Here is a 16,804-nt window from a genome sequence, read left to right as displayed (position 1 = left end):
ACCCAAACAGCCCTTTTCATGATGAATAGGAGATGACAGGAGGCCTGTGTTAGGGTCAAGGGTGTACGGTTCCCTTTTGATTCTGACAGCATGGGACGACTGGCCGTAAACTCTCAGGAGACAGTCGACGCTGAAGTGATAAACTCTGCCCTTATGTTTTTTATTTTAATTAAATTACGTTCAAAATGACCGGTGTGTTAAAAGGTCACTTGATCTACAGAACGTATACCTTTATGTAACGTATATTACCCCAAATTTAGATGTGTTTGGCGTCTGAAATGTCGTACAAGCCTAATTGAGCTAAGCAAAATTGGAGCCTAGTCCCTTTAATCTCATGGGAAATGTGAAGTGTCATCATGGCGTCTTGGGTTATTGGATTTGTCTGCCATTTTTTGTTAAAAATTTTGCCTGGAACATAATTATCCTCAAGCAGGAATTCTTTATGATACCAATTACAAATCTTACTTTATAACTGTCATATTGTAATAATAGTAATAATAATAATCAACATATATCACATTTTTATTATTTCATTATTATATAAGTGATCTAGGAACAATTATTACGAATCAGGCAGACATACTCTGAGATACTGATTACAAATCCGTCAGAGACAGTAGAAATTAGACAGATTTACTTGTTACAAATCAGGCCGGTATACTCTCACATGCTTATTACAAATCAGGCGGCAATTTTGGGTTTAACTAATTTCTATTGCGTGTAAGCTATGTTAGCATTAAGCTAATTCAGCCTTCCAGTGCAGAAATAACAAAGTAGATTTGCAAGTTTTCATAATTTCTTAATTTTTTTTTTACTTGTTTTTGAGTTTCTTGACCAAAACTGTTGTAATATACTGTATGCAAACATACAAACACACTGTGGAAATATTTTATGTGTAATGAAGGTGTTCCCTTTTTTGTAAGAGGGGTTTCTAATTTTACCAAGAAGTGTAATTATGATTTTATTTTATTTTGTACATGTATTATTATTATTATTATTATTATTATTATTATTATTATTATTATTATCATCATCATTAATAATAATAATAATAATAATAATAATAATACTATTATTATTATTACAATATAATAAATAGCATGTAAAAGTATAAGTATACAGAGTCTCGAAAGTGCCTAAAAGGAACATTATGTGTTTAATTTTATTTTTTTTTACTTTAGTTTATAATTTCCTTGAAATTAAATTTATTTACCTCAATTTCGATTCATTTAATTAAGCACGTATATGGTACATCTCAACTTCACAAAAAGCAGAAAACACTCAGTCAACAAGGGGCGGAGCATTAATTAACCACATCACTGTGAACACATAAAACATCTTTTTTTTACACACTGCAAAAATTATATCATAGCAGCTAAAAATATCTTCTATCTAGTCTTATCTTCTATCTATTTGTTCTTAATATAAGATTACAACAAATCCAAATAGCAAATTTTTCACCCTTTATAGGACACTAATGGAAATTTCATGATTACAATACTTTTATATATATATATATATATATATATATATATATATATATATATATATATATATATATATATATATATTCAATTTATTATAGTTATTTTTATGTTGCAAATAAAGTAAATTCAGTAAAGTTACTATATATTTCTCGCCTGACTAGGGTAATCGTTTTTCCAAAATTCTTAAAAACATAATTAAACTCATATTCATTTAAAATTTCAAAAATGCAAAAAAAAACAAATATACAAACATATTTAACCAATGTGTTTTTCTTGAGGTACTGATACAAGTTACCAAATGTGGCTCTTAGCCCAACTAAGACAAGCTTGAACTTAATAAATTTATATTTGGCTTGTTTTTTATTTAGAAATTTGGTAACAAATTAGACTAGATTCAAGATATTTTCACGTTATTTTGAAGTTATTTTTAAAGTGTATACTGTAGTAATCTCATAATTATAGCTAAACTAGCCAGCTAAATAAATGCACCACTACTCTGAGACACAACTCAGCTAAGTAGTGAGCTTTGCTAATATTAATAGCATGCTATGAATTAGATTGTATCATCAATATCTAATACACAAAGATATTAGTGAGCTATTTAATACCAAGCTTGCTAACAGCATAATACAGTATGCAATGTGTTAATAGTAATATGTATTTATAATATTGCTAACTGCATAGCAAAAAACTGCATAATTATACTTCATAAAAGCTAGCTAACACAAAATGATTATGTCATACAATCAGATTTTACTTATAAATTAAATTTTACTTGAGCCCTGTCCCTTGTTGATCGAGAGATGCTGTCATTTCATAAGGTTGTGAGTAATTTCCATCACATACTTGTAATTAGCATTACTTTTTTATGTTATGGTGATTTTTTTTTTTCACCACACTGCACTCTGACAAACGCTATTCTGTGGAAGTGTTCTGAGAAGGGAGATAATGTACAAAATTCTGAGTGTTCCTAACATTTACTTCTATGTACACTGTATCATATACATGTGAATTTGCTAGAATTATTGAATAAAATAGGCAAGAAACCAAGAAATAAACTAATTTGAGTTGCGACACCATACAGTACATCTATTTGTCATGACTGTTTTGTTTTGCCCCATTTGGTCGGGTCAGGACATGGTCTTAAGGTCTGGAGGTTACATTTACAATATAGTTTTATTTAATTATTACAGGAAATAATGCTATCAAGACCAAAATGTCGTTGTATGAGTATTACAAGTGTAACCATCTTGAATGAAACAATCATTTATTTGAAGACCGCGCTTTCTTGATTGACATGTTTATTTTGTTCTCTTTATCTTTGGCTACGATGCAGCCAACTCACCACTGATTCTGAGCTTGTCAATCATAAAAAGCATTATGGGGGTTTCTGATCTCAACACAAGTCCAAAATGTACATGTAGCCATTTTTTATTTAGTAAACCCAATGCCTTCTTACTTCCTGTTAGTGGGGATAATGATAGACTACTGTACAGCAGGTAGCTTCTCTGTCTACAGTTTGACAGTACTCATCGCATTGACCAACACACAGTACAATAGGAAAATCCAGGGAGGCAATGTACAGATCTGAGAAAGAGGATGGTAGATCAGGAACATTTCTTGGAGCCATGTATAAACTTCCAAGACCAGTTAAAGTTTAAGTTTTTGGGAGGTGGAGCCACCTTCTCAAGGTCAGGAAGGAGAAAATTGGTTTGTGGATTAGAAACAACCCAGGACCCAACAAGGCACAGGCCTGCCATGACCACAGCCTGGCCAGTTTTACATCAACATGCACTAAACGTCTACCTTCAACGAAAAAAGCCCCTGCTTTGAAATCCACACCTGGATCTCGACTAATGTTTGCAGCTGAACACACAAACTAAGAAAAAGACTTTGGAGGACAATTCTGATGGGAGGAATGTTAGGAAGAGTAAAAGTGAGGCCATTAAGACCAATTGTTAAGTGTGGTGGTAGTACTGAAGCATTTTGCTTTGGGGCTGTTTTGCTCTCAGTGGAACTGATGTATTGCAGAAAGTGGATGTGTTCTTCAGAAGAACCTCAAATAACCAGCAGTTAAAATTTGACCCCAAAAACACATCAACGCTGCTTGTGGAACGAATATAGCAGGCTTATAAAACAAAAAATTTGTGGACGATGCTTAAGAATTGGGTCCATGCCAAAAAAACTAAAAATTTATTTGAACACCGACTCTGCCAATAAGTGTGGCAAACCATTTTTCTTACTTTTTTTTTTTTCAAACATACATCACTTATGGCAAATAAACATAATGTCATTATTATTATTATTATTTGTATTATTATTATTATTATTATTATTATTATTATTATGGATACAGTATTTGTATAGACAATGTGCATGCTTATGATATATTATGGATAAAATGGGAATATTTATAGAGAGTTAAAATGACAACAGACAGTTGTTAGAATGGCTTTATCTGTTATGAAAAACAATCCTTTTAAACAGAAAGCTAAAATAAAAACATGATAAGGGTATGTTAGCACTTAGCTACCGTTCTGCTCAATCAAAATCAATGGTATTCATCAAGTCTGATGGAGGTGTTTCATTAGAATAAGCACCAGTGTTTGTTTGGAGAACATCAAAACCTGTGAGCCAGTGTAAGTGTCGAGGCAGAGGAATGTAAATTATACCCAGGGGACTTGTTAATGAGCTGAGAGATGGAGTGAGAGATAAGAGCAGGGTCAAGTGGACAGGTGGAGGGGTTTGCTTTTCAGACTATACAGAATGTCATATGTGTTATTTCAGATATGGTTACATTTTTGTTACAGCCCACTACGCTGGTTTACTCCTAACACACATCATTTTATACGATTATATATACAGTAGTATAGTTTAAGGTATATATTTTTCTTTTGTATTTTCACCTTGTTATATTTCAATCTAATTGAAATTTATCCATTTTTAAATGATATATAAAATATGTGCAAAGTCAAACATTTTCCCAGCAAAATTATTCCTTTTGATCCTGCACCTCACCTTCTACATTGTGTTCCACTGTTTCATGAAATTCTACCAGAACTGAATTATATTTCAAAAATCTTAAATTGTAATGTACAAATATCAAGATTTAAGAACAACTATTATTCCAACTCAATAATAAATTCTGCTCATATTTTTACTCAATATAAAGCATTAAGGAAAGCTTTAAAAAAAAAAATCTGCCAGACTTTACTAATAAGGTTATCATCACAATGCTCCATGGGAAGAAACTGGATGATGTGTGAAAGCAGTGAAGGTTTACGAATCCCCGGTTGGGTTCTAACACCAGGTTGACCTCTGGTTCTCACAGCTAGTTGCCTCTCAGGGATTCTCTGCATTAAAAAGGTGTTGACACTGAAGACCTTGGAGTCTCTCAGTGATTCTGTAACCCTGGGTCAATTTCCCAGCACATTTATAGTGTTGTGTGTGTGTTCGTGTGTGTTTGTTGTATGGGTGTGTGAAAGAAATACAATGATAGACAGTAACCTCCCAAGTTTGGTCCATTTTATGTCAGTAAATGTAACTATTTACACTACATTTACATTTACAAAATGACAAGTGAATGATTCCGAGGGTCAATCCTATGGCTTGTGTAATCTGTTGATTTTATTTATTCTAACCTTGTTTTAGTTTCTATGTACTGTTTTTTTCCAACACACAATAACGGAACAATATACTTTTAATGTCCGCCTAAAACCACCTCCTCAACTAAAACCTCCTTATTTCCTCTGGAATCAACATGACCCCTCACACTGTGCACAGTGCGAAGTTCTCTTTTTAATGCATTTAGCTTTTTTGGGGCTGAGAGGAATTATAAATTAAAGTTACGTGAGGTTCAGTGTCTATTTAATTCATATTTTACTTTAAAATTAAATTTACTTTAAATTACATGTCTTTTCTAAAAGTTTTGATTGTTTTTATTGTCTGGATTTCAATGGTGCCAGTCACTTGTTCATGTGAATGTATTTTTTGCATGTTCCAGACCACAAGGCACCAGAAGGTTGGCTCTAAAATCATGGTTTTTCCTGGTGCAGTTGCACCATTATATTGAGGTTTTCTTTTATTTGTACAGCTAGTATTAAAGCACAGGCAGTAAGATAATTATGGGCGTAATTAATATAAATTGTAATTAATGTAATTAATATATTGTCACAAATAAATATGACAAATTCAATTTAATATCATATCATGAAACTCAATCACTATAAAACAAAATGCAGTAGAAAGATCTAAGCGGCTCAACTTCTCAGGGCACGCTGTTTTTTATTTTATTTTATTTTTATAAATAAAAGGCATGTTTTGTGGCTAGGACCAAGTGCGCGTTTCTCTTTTTCTTTTCACCAAACAGAGCACTGAAGAAAATTGATTTGCAGCACTGTTCATTACCGGTCATAATAATTTTTTTAAACCGCATTAGCTAATTCTCACACTAGAGTGTAAATGTATTTCTACTTTCCTGTTCCATATCTTTCACTTGACCCAAGCTATTCTGGACTGGAATGCAGCCTCCTGATCCCTAAAGTGCCCTCACAAACAGAACATTAACTATTAGCAAACACACACACACACACACACACACACACACACACACACACACACACACACACACACACACACAGAGTAAATATGTGGAATACAGCAATTAAACACACATATTAAAAATGTAAATGAAAATTATCCAATATGTGACATTTCACAGGAATACTGTTTGTCATTTTCCAAAAATATAAGAAAGCGACCGATTTTGCTCATAAACACCAGATTGAGAAACAATTATTTTAAATAATTCCCATATATGGATGATAAACACCTTACTTATTTAGTTCGTTCTTACTTCGGTCAATCATGGATTTACGTATGTGAAATAGGAAGACAGAATCATCAGCAGTACAGATATGCTTGGCTGTGTGCAAAGCCTGGGAAAGTGAGTTTAAGTAGGAATGCCAAAGGGGTCTAGGGACAAGACGAATCGTCCCCAAGCTCCCAGCTCGTCCACGTCGATATTTACTTTGCCCCCCAAGCTACGAGCCTCTCTAAGCATGTCAACACCATTGACCCTAACGTCTGACCCAACACCAGTGGAAACTTTGCTTGGCCACACAGGGTGTAAGGATAAATTAGTCTTTTATCACAGGAATGGTGTAGTGAAGTGTGAAAGCGGGTTAGTAATGGGACAACCTTGATTAGTCAAGAAGCACAAGGTGCACCTGCCAAGTGAGGAAGAAAGAAGACCCACACGCTTGACCTGAAATGGTTTTATATACTGTATATACATATGGATGTGGCAACACACAACCAATCCACAAAACCATTCCACTGTGTATGCTCCAGTGTCTCATTACCAAGGTTAAGAATGTTCTCATTATGATATCTACAGCAACTAACCAAATGATGTCTTCAAGGGCTAACACCGGTTACATTTCACTCTGACAGATCATCATATATCGTACAACACTAGCACAAAAGTGCCACATCCTGTTCGGTCAGAGAAACGTGAGACATTAAATGGTGAACCAAATTGGTTAAAAAGCATGTGTTCCGTACTGAAGTAATGCTTCAGGCAGCTGCTCCAGGAATCTTTTTTGGGCTGAAAGTAAGAAATGTGGGCAATAAAACGTTTGAAAAATTGAATGGCTGCTTGTCATGTGTAAACCATAAATGTTTGTTACGAGGCGCTTAATTACACTTGTTTACCACATTCTTTTTATTAGGTCTTAAATTAAAAACGAAACATGTCATGACTGTATCATTTCTTATATGGCTGGATAAAATGGTGGTACTAATTGAGAACACCCTGGACTCAGTCATGTCATACTTCAGGCATTTTCAGTGGTTTGCTATAAATCTATATGGTAAAACATAGACGGCTCTGTATTTAAAATTGTTGGCATCTATAGAGGCAGCTTAGAGTTGAAGTGGCCATATTTTTGCTACCTTTAAATCAACAACAGCAAAACTCAGAACCCATAAGAGGTTGTTACTCACTCATTCACTCATCATATATAACCCTTTATCCTTTTTTAAGGATTGAACAAAAAACAGAAAAGGTTCTTAGTAACCTAGTAACCCAGTGAGGATTTATCCAATGACGTAAACTTTAAAGCATCTTTACATCTCTCTAGATAAGAGCGTCTGCCAAATGCCTAAATGCAAAAGTAAACACTGGAACACCATTAAGGTGGGTTGCCAGTAGATTCTTCCTTTGTCTATACTGCTATCCTGTGTAGAGTTGGGTGGGGCCTAGAGTGTGTCCCAGGCCAAAGGTGGTATACATCCTGGATGCAGTGCCAATCCACAAGCACACACATTAGCACACCCAATAATACACTGCAGGCAATTTAGAAATGGTAAATAACCATAACACACACACACAGTAACTAGAGCGAGGTAACACACACACCTAGTAGCTTTATATTTTAAGAAGTTAAACGCAGTTCAATTAATGCTATTGGGAAGAAATCTCCTTGATTGTAAAAGTGTCCACTAAGATCCCATAATTCCCTGATGAAGCGGATAAGCCCCAGATTTCCTGTGTGAAATCTCATGCTGCCATCTCTGCCACACCAGATTTAGTCTCACAATGAGACTAAATGGAATTCTGATGAATATGAACCCTTTAAAATGTTTTAAAACAGAAAAAAATAACATGCAGGGAAAAAAAAGGATAAAAATGGCCCTGGTGGGAGGGGTCATCAACCCAATATCGATTATTAAACCTAAACCAAGTCATGTGCAGTGCTGTTATGGCAAATAAACAAATGCCACAGGTGGCATATTTAGAAAATCTCTTTTGTGCAGAATGACGGATGGAATACAACTTTGGCAGATACAGTAGGCTGGCCTAGGAACCAATAGGGAAAATGGAATGGGAGGGAAATTACCTACATTTGAACATGTGCATCAATTCACACCCTGTATCTAGAAAGGATTTATTGAAAACTAAGGGTCTCAGGCTACAAGCAAATGGCCAAGCTGAAATCATCAGGAGGTGGAATGGTTTCTCTTAATTTTTTTGTGAGAAGAACCCACACAGTTGAGTACAAATACTTCCCTGAGCACAATATGTTTGGAACTATATTGAGGACTGTAAACATCCTCATCCCCACCCAGTGGGTCCTCGGGTATCAGCCCCTATAATTTTCATGGAATGCTGCCCCATGGATGCTCCAGAACTTCCCATGAATATCAACCAGATGATAGAGTGTCTTGCCACTAAGAATGCCATTAATGCATTTTAGACTAAACAATTTAGACCTTGTCAATTGGGAGGGCTATGGACCTGAGGAAAGGCCCTGGAAAACAGGGGTTGGTTTATGTCCCATTTACCCCAGAATCGGCATCAAACTCCATCTTTAAAAACAAAGTACAGTATACTGACATACTGTAGCTGGAGCAGACTCCAAGTCCCAAATCATACAGTCAAGTTTTGCAGATTATTGACTAACACCTGCACCCAACTATATGAACACAATGACTTGCACATATACCTGTTGTTGCTTTAGTCTAGTCGTTATTCAGTATTGACTTTTATTTAGTGCCTGTGTTTCAAATATATACTCCTGCCATGTCTCCTTGCAGTGGTTCGCTGATTTACTGACGGAATATCAAGTTTAAAATACAGGGCATTTTAGAAAAGGAAATGTTTGTTCACTTGTCTATGGCATATACTGTACTTAAGTGGGCATGAATACTCTGTGTTATGGTAACCACAATGCACTTGGAGAAATGGCAAGGACTTAGACTTGAGAAATGTATACACATGCACTTTCTTCTTTCTATTCTAGAAAAGCATTCAAAAGAATTTAATTGAAGCATTGCGACATGGTGTATCACTCAGTAAACAGATTTACATTGCTGTTCCCAAGATGAAGGACTGAAGGATGAGTTGTAGCTTGCTGCATGCACATTAGAATTGTAACATTCCACTCAACAACGCATTGAGCCATGCAAGCACGTGGGACCTGGAGGCGGTGGAGTAACTGCTTCATTGAGGTTGTTCCAGGAATCAGCTTCAGAACAGGTCAAACAACTCACTACAACTTTTATTTATTACATAAAAGTCGTTCTTGCCACCTATTGCCACAACTGAAATGTATTCTTGCAGAAATACTACATATATTTATTCTATTGTAAAATGTTTATTAATGTATTTCTGAAATTTCCTGGTGTGTTTTTCTGCCTATTTCCAAGAAAATGCTTACATTTACATTTACATTTAGTCATTTGGCAGACGCTCTTTTCAGAGCGACTTACATTTTTATCTTATGCTTCATACACACTACCAAACAGTTTCTTCATAATTTTCTTCCAAAGAGCTAGACTTTTTTTTTTTTTTTAATAAAATGACTTTTAAATACAGTGGAACCTCGGATTGCAAGCATAATTTGTTCTGGAAGTTATGTGCGCGCACACACACTTGCCTTTACAGCCCCCCTACCACCTCTCCTCCTCTCGACTAAGTCGGCCGGTGATTAGTATACAGTGCTGCTGATACTGAATGCTGAGTGGCTGAAACAGACGGGAGGGAAAATGAGGCTGCTGCTGAACTTGTTACGTAAATAACATTTGCCGCCTGTCACAGCATAATATTTGTTCCCATTTCTTTAATGTAATCTACATTGTTTAATTTAATTTAATAAGAAGGAATAAGGGGATGGCTCAAGACTTTTGTACAGTGCTGTAGCTTCACATAATAAAATATTTATAATGAACCAATTAGAGCAACTCAAGTGTTATGAAAGACCCCACTATCCTTTTTTGCATCATGTAGTAATGTAATATTACTATGACATGCAGCTCTGGCAACTCTCTGAAATTATTTTTAAAATTCTATTATTTCTATGTTGCATGTTATACTACATGTCCAACATCATCAATGACCCTAGTTTCTTCTTTCAACAATTTTTAAGTCATTTCTAATATTTCCATATGTTTATGGATTGTCCTTGATTCACCTTGACGTGTCATTTTACAGGAAAACATTGATGAAGTGAGTGAATTAATATTAGGAATGGATCTGTGGGCACAGCGGCAGTGTAATGAGGTTAGAACAGTGCTTGTCCCGTCTCCCACCCAGGGGCTTTGAACAGGTTTCCTGTTCCAAAGCTCACTTTACTGTTATAATACAGATGAAAGAAAAACTGTGCTTATGGGAAAAGAGACCTACAGGGGAGTCTGAACGAACATTCCAGAATAAAACACATGCAGTGACTAGGCCTGGACAACATGGCAAAAAAACAAAACAAAAAACATTTTAATTTATTGAGTGTTCACAAAAATCTTGACAGGAGAGAGAAATTAATAATTTATTTGTAAAAGTAAAAATTTTTATCTATAAATTAATACAAATCCTAAAGCGATCCATGATATTGTCTTATTATTTAGACCTGAAATCATGTTCTTTATAATACAATTCCATTTCTCGTAGTGTTTTATTCTTCTTATCTCTCTTGAATTGCCAACAATTACCACTGCAATGCTTTATTTTTTAACTGATAATTTTAACTCTTTTGGCTCTTAAAATTATGGAGACAAAAACAATTGCAGTTTGCAAAGGAAAGTCCTCTGTCTTGAAAACAAAAGGTATGAACTGTCATGAATTTCCGATGCTAGAGACTCCTTTCCCACACAGTGAAATTCCAGGTCGACGGAAGTTGTCCATTAGTTTTGCACTACATCGAGCGCTGTTTTTTTGACCGTTGATAAAACTCAGCCATTCAAGGTTCAAAACCTGAGACGAAACCTGCATAAAAACCTGCAGACAAAGGGAAATGGTGCGAATCCATAATCATGTTTCCAAAAGAACTGGCAGAGTTCCAAAAAAATAGAGCAGCCACAAAGCTGCTCCTGCTCCATTACAGCTCCACCCTCGACCTCGAACATCCCATGTGTCATGTCTATATTGTTCTCTTGTAATCCCACTCTAGCCTTTATGGATAATTATACTATATTCCTGCACTTTTTCTAGAGTCAGTGTTTTGCACTCACTATAGTTTTCTTATTCCCAGTTTCCATCATTGACTCTGTTTGGAGAACGTTCTAATTAAAAGGACGCACAACTGCCCATGGCTGTCATGTGTTAAAACCTGTCCATCTCCTGTTTTTCTGTGGTTTAAAGACAATTTATTTCAATGGCATAATTTCACTTTGGCATAGACTTAAACACTGGTTTGATAAAAGTCTAAAAAAATTACAATTTGATTAATGACAATCATGCTGGTGAACTTTAATTCAATTTGGAATTTATTCCAGAATGGAGATACTGTATGGCTCCCATTATATGAAGTATGTCTGATTGTTTTAAAGTAAGTTAAAAATCTCTAAAATTTTACAATGTAGCTAATAAATACATTTTACTTGTTACTGATCAAACAGCAGCAACATTTACAGAAAAAACAGGACATTTTGGATAAATTGCTGTAAGTGGATAAAACTGCTGTACATGCAGCATGCATAATTAATTCACATGTTTTACCCTATGGATGGGACGATGGGTCATATAAACCATTAGCATTAATTTTTCATCTTGTATAAGATTAAAGATTGGTCAGTACATTAGACATGTGACTCTGTCTTTGAATGCACAGGAAAATATTTTGTGGTCAACCAATTTGCTTGTTCCTTTATCCGTTTCCTCACCTCAGGCTTTGCCTTTCGGTAACTTTTGGTGACCCTCAGCTGAAAAAGGAGACAATGGTAGCTCTACTGAGTAATGAGGTATAGTGCAAATTTGCAAAAAAATGTGTATTATTTTGCTTATGAACCAAAATATTTTTATGACAAATTTTTTTTTGCGCCTTTAACACATTACACATTGGCTAAATTAAATCCCAATGAAGACAATTTCCGTTGTAGATTACAGGTAACATTACAAATTTTGTGAAAAGTGATTTTAGCATCAGTGAAGCAACATTAGGACACATATTGGTAAACAAAAGGCATGAACAAGCTTAGTATCAGTAAACTAATTGGCATCATGTTTAATGCATTTACTTCAGCTGAAAAAAAAATGAATCCACAAAATACATGCAGTGAAACCTCGGATTTCAAATAACGTGGTTTGCGAGTGTTCCGCAAGACAAGACAAGAAGATTTTTAATAAATTTTGACTTGGAAAACGAACAAGTTTTGGTTTACGAGTGCCGAGTATCATGTATTATGCATGCGCTTCTTGTCTCCCCTGCTGGGTCTTAGTGCGCGTCTCTTACTGGTATAAGCAACATCTGTGCACGCGCAGACACACAGACCCCTCCTACTTTTAATGAATTATGCTCGTAATCAAAGGTTCCACTGTATAATTATTTACATTTTATTTGTAATAAGGTTTAAAGACAACTGCAGAAACTATTATGCTTCATATTAATATAAAAATAATAATTTGTAAATGGTTGTCATTATTTAAAAAAAGGATAACCCTTCCAAGTTTTAGTACAAAAATGCAAAATTAAAACATGCATTAGCAATATTTTATTCTTATTATTTGGAGCTTGTGCTTTTGTTTTTTTTTCCAATGTATAACTCTTTAGAAGTTTTCAATTGGTAACCGTATACATCACCGTATATAATCCATACGCTTTCGGTTGTGTCTCTTAGTTTGTTGTTTAAAATACCAGCGTAAATGCTAAATAAACCTGGACTTAATACTAGTAAACTAAACCAATACTATCATTTTATGCTTTGGTCAAATTAAGTGTGAACACACCCTACATCTGGTGTTATTGCAGTTTTCAACATTGTTGTGCCTCTTTGTGGTTTTTGATGCTCAGCATTTGATCTTAATGATCACTTTTATTATTATTATTATTATTATTATTATTATTATTATTACTATTATTATTATTATTATTATTATTATTATTATTATTATTATTATTATTTTTACTTTATTAGTACAAGTAAAAAAAATAAAAAACAGTTTTGATACAAAAAAAACCCACTTTTTTTTTTTTTTGTATTTCCACTAGGTTTTTTGGAAAGCTAAGTTTTTAGCTACATACTAGCTCTTCATAATCATTTGTTGAGAGATTGTGTATGATTGGGTAGAAGATTTTGTCTTAAACAGTAAATGAAAATTACATATCTGCAAGTACTTGCACATAATCCATGTAGAAAACTGAGTTCAAAATAAATCTCACTTTAAAAGCTTTTTCTTTTTAACCATGAGGCATGGAGAGTAACCAGAATGCTAATGAGGTGTGTGCTGAAGTCCAGAGTCAAACTGCTCTAAATGAAGTTGTTATTGTAACACACAACACTCCTGGGTATTGTCAAGTACATCAAACAACCAGGGACTGAAAATCATAATATTATCATCTGGTCCTGGATGCGCACACATCACGGCACAGCTGCTAACTGGTACACTATAATTCACATGTTCATATTTCACACAGATGGATTTAAAGGGGAGCAACTGAAAATAACTCCTATATGATTTCTATCCATAACTGCCAGATGTCTAAGTTACAACATGGCCCATACATGAGCACCAGAAGTCCTTGAATTGATTCTGTTGTCTGAATATCTCTCAGTAAATGAATAAGGAAACCAGATGATCATCTACATGTGCAGTCTCAGGTTATAATCCTGACTCAAAATTCAATAAAATGAATTGACGTTAATGGCTAAACAATATGTACTGGTGAAGAATCATTACGGTAAAAGCCTCTATAACCTTCACAAAGGACAGTCTGGGATTCCGAATCGCATTTAGAGTCAAATTTCACCGGAATCCATCAGCTCGCTATAGACAACGGATGTCTCCCAATGTCTCAGTTTTCTGCTACTTTGTTGATGCTTATGTGGCGGAATATAAAACTGTACATACGTTCACACAAATCACATAGTGAACAACGCCAAAAAACATCTTCTGTTATTAACAGTGTAAGTGTTAAGTTTGTCGTAAATATCAAATTAGTTTGTTTTTTTTAGCCGCTTCTATTACAAGGTCACCACAGCATCTACATACAACTTGGCATAGATTTTTTACATTTGACATATCAAATCAAACCGAGGCTTTCTTCAAAATTTTCAGCAGGATCCCCAGATTTTCTCAAGCCAACTCAACAATACACTCACTATATGATTGAATGGATTTGGACACCTGACTCATATATTGGCCTTGCCCAAACAGTTGGAAGCTGCAAATCGTCACTGCAACTAAAGAGCCCAAAGCATAGCTACAGACAAGGGGCAGGGATGTAGAACTACTACATTACGTATGCTAACAAGATCTATTTGTCATTAAAACGCTCTCTTTTTGTATATATATATGGTTTTAAGATACTTAAACTTCTTCACCAGGAGCAACATCTCACCTGTCCCCTGACTGAAGCGTCCATACTTGATCCATATTCTCAGAGGACATAAAGATGCCAGGTCCCATTCAGATTGTGCCAAGCAGGATAGCTAAAAGCGCTGTGACATTTAAGTGCCAGAAAGTTGACTGATCTGAGTCTTAACTGCTGTGCTCTATTAATTAAATTAATAATTGAATCCTTTAAATTAGGCTTACAGTGATAATCAATTTCTCTGATACACTGGCTCCGACACACTGGCCCCTGTTTCCTGCCCAACAGTGTGTGTGTGTGTATCTTTTCTGCCTGTCTATTGTATTGCTTTTTTGTTTTATTTACTAAATGACATTTTTAATTTATTTATTTATGTTTTTTCAACGTAACACATAACTCTATTACTATTGTGTATACTGTACTGTTAAGCTTTCTTTAGTAGTAGTTCTAAACTTTTTTTGCCATTTTTTTTTTCTGGGTTCAGGTTGTGATATCGTTTTATAATAGCTGGCCAACTTTAAAGCGATCTACTGTGGCGCACCGCAGAGCTGTGTCGCTCCTCTATGAACGTTTTGTGGGTTTCCTGTTGTTGTGATGAAAGTCTGTTTAGCAGGATGTGGACAATCATGGCTGAAGTATTCTAGAAATGCAAATCCTGAGATTTTGTCAGTGAGATTAATTAACACATTATATATATATATTGAAATTCAGCAAAGGTTAAAGCTTTCTAACTGCATTTTCTTTAAAATATATTTTTTCTATTTAAATTTTAATATTTCAAATTTCTTTTGCCAAACAACATCCCTACTTTACATACACACCATCACAGCATGTTTCACAAATGTCTGCCATCATAAAGGGTCAGTTGCTAAAAAAAAGGAAGCTTTTATTTGTCTGTCACAGTTTTAATTTGGAAAGACCTGAGAGCAAATAGATGTCATGATGAAAGTGTCCAGATGCTCCAGAGCCTCTCTCCAGAGTCATAGAAAAAATATAATTAGATCCAACAAAAGATCACGTTGTATTTATAATAAGCATAAAGGTTGTTTGAAATTCGATTTTGTACTGTAACATTTAAAACAAAAAGTTGCTTTAAAGTGTACAGAAAATGTGTTTTTATTTATGGATATTTTAATTTAGGATTTTTTTTTCCATTAAATAAAACATTTGCTGTCGCCTTATGTAGTTTAAAAGTGCATCAGCAATTTCAGATAAATTAATGTCATTTGATAGAGTAAACGTTTGGTTAAATATTTATTATAATACTTTTTACTAAGTCAGAAAATATTTATTGAACATTTCTGATTTTTGAACATCAGTATTCTACCACAAAATTAAATTCACAGAAAAAATATTTGTTTGCCAGAAAAGGAAGCAGTATATTGTTTACAGGGCTACTTTGTAGACAAAAAATAAAATAGATGCTGCTGGGTGTGGTCCTACAGGATGACCAGTAAAAAATAGCAGCTAATTTGCTTACAAAACTTCACAAATTGTACCTCAGACAAAAGGGTTCTCAAAGCGTTGTCACATCAAATACTGAATTTGCTTTGACTGTTCCTGAGATTAATCCAAAGATCATTTTTAGAGATCACTTTTATCCTGTGGTGAAACATTTCTATCCTGATTGGTGTAGTTTTCTAAGCTGATTATCAGCCTTTCACCAACATCAGATAATTATCAGCATCACATTGTGTCTTGGCTTGGCTTTTTTCCCTTTAAGAAGCTTTAGAAAATCCCCTTTCCTGCTCAGGGGCCAGATTTGAGTATGAGGTGTATCTTTTCCTTGCATTTTGAATTGCATTAACTCCTACTACGTTGCACTTGCAGGTAATAAGTAATGATTGAAGGACAAACTTCTTTAAGCTTGCATGGCACACATTCTTCAAACACAGCTTGCTAAAATTCTTTTTTATTTATTTATTTGCCTGGAAATCAATTATTTTAAAACTCCTGTTCTTGCACTTACAAAACTAAATTATGCTTCTCTATTTATAAGAGTAATTGCTG

This window comes from Clarias gariepinus, chromosome 14, assembly GCF_024256425.1.
Source record: "Clarias gariepinus isolate MV-2021 ecotype Netherlands chromosome 14, CGAR_prim_01v2, whole genome shotgun sequence".
Lineage (NCBI taxonomy): Eukaryota > Metazoa > Chordata > Actinopteri > Siluriformes > Clariidae > Clarias > Clarias gariepinus.
The sequence above is the reverse complement of the archived record's forward strand: the minus strand, read 5'-3'. Positions refer to the sequence as shown.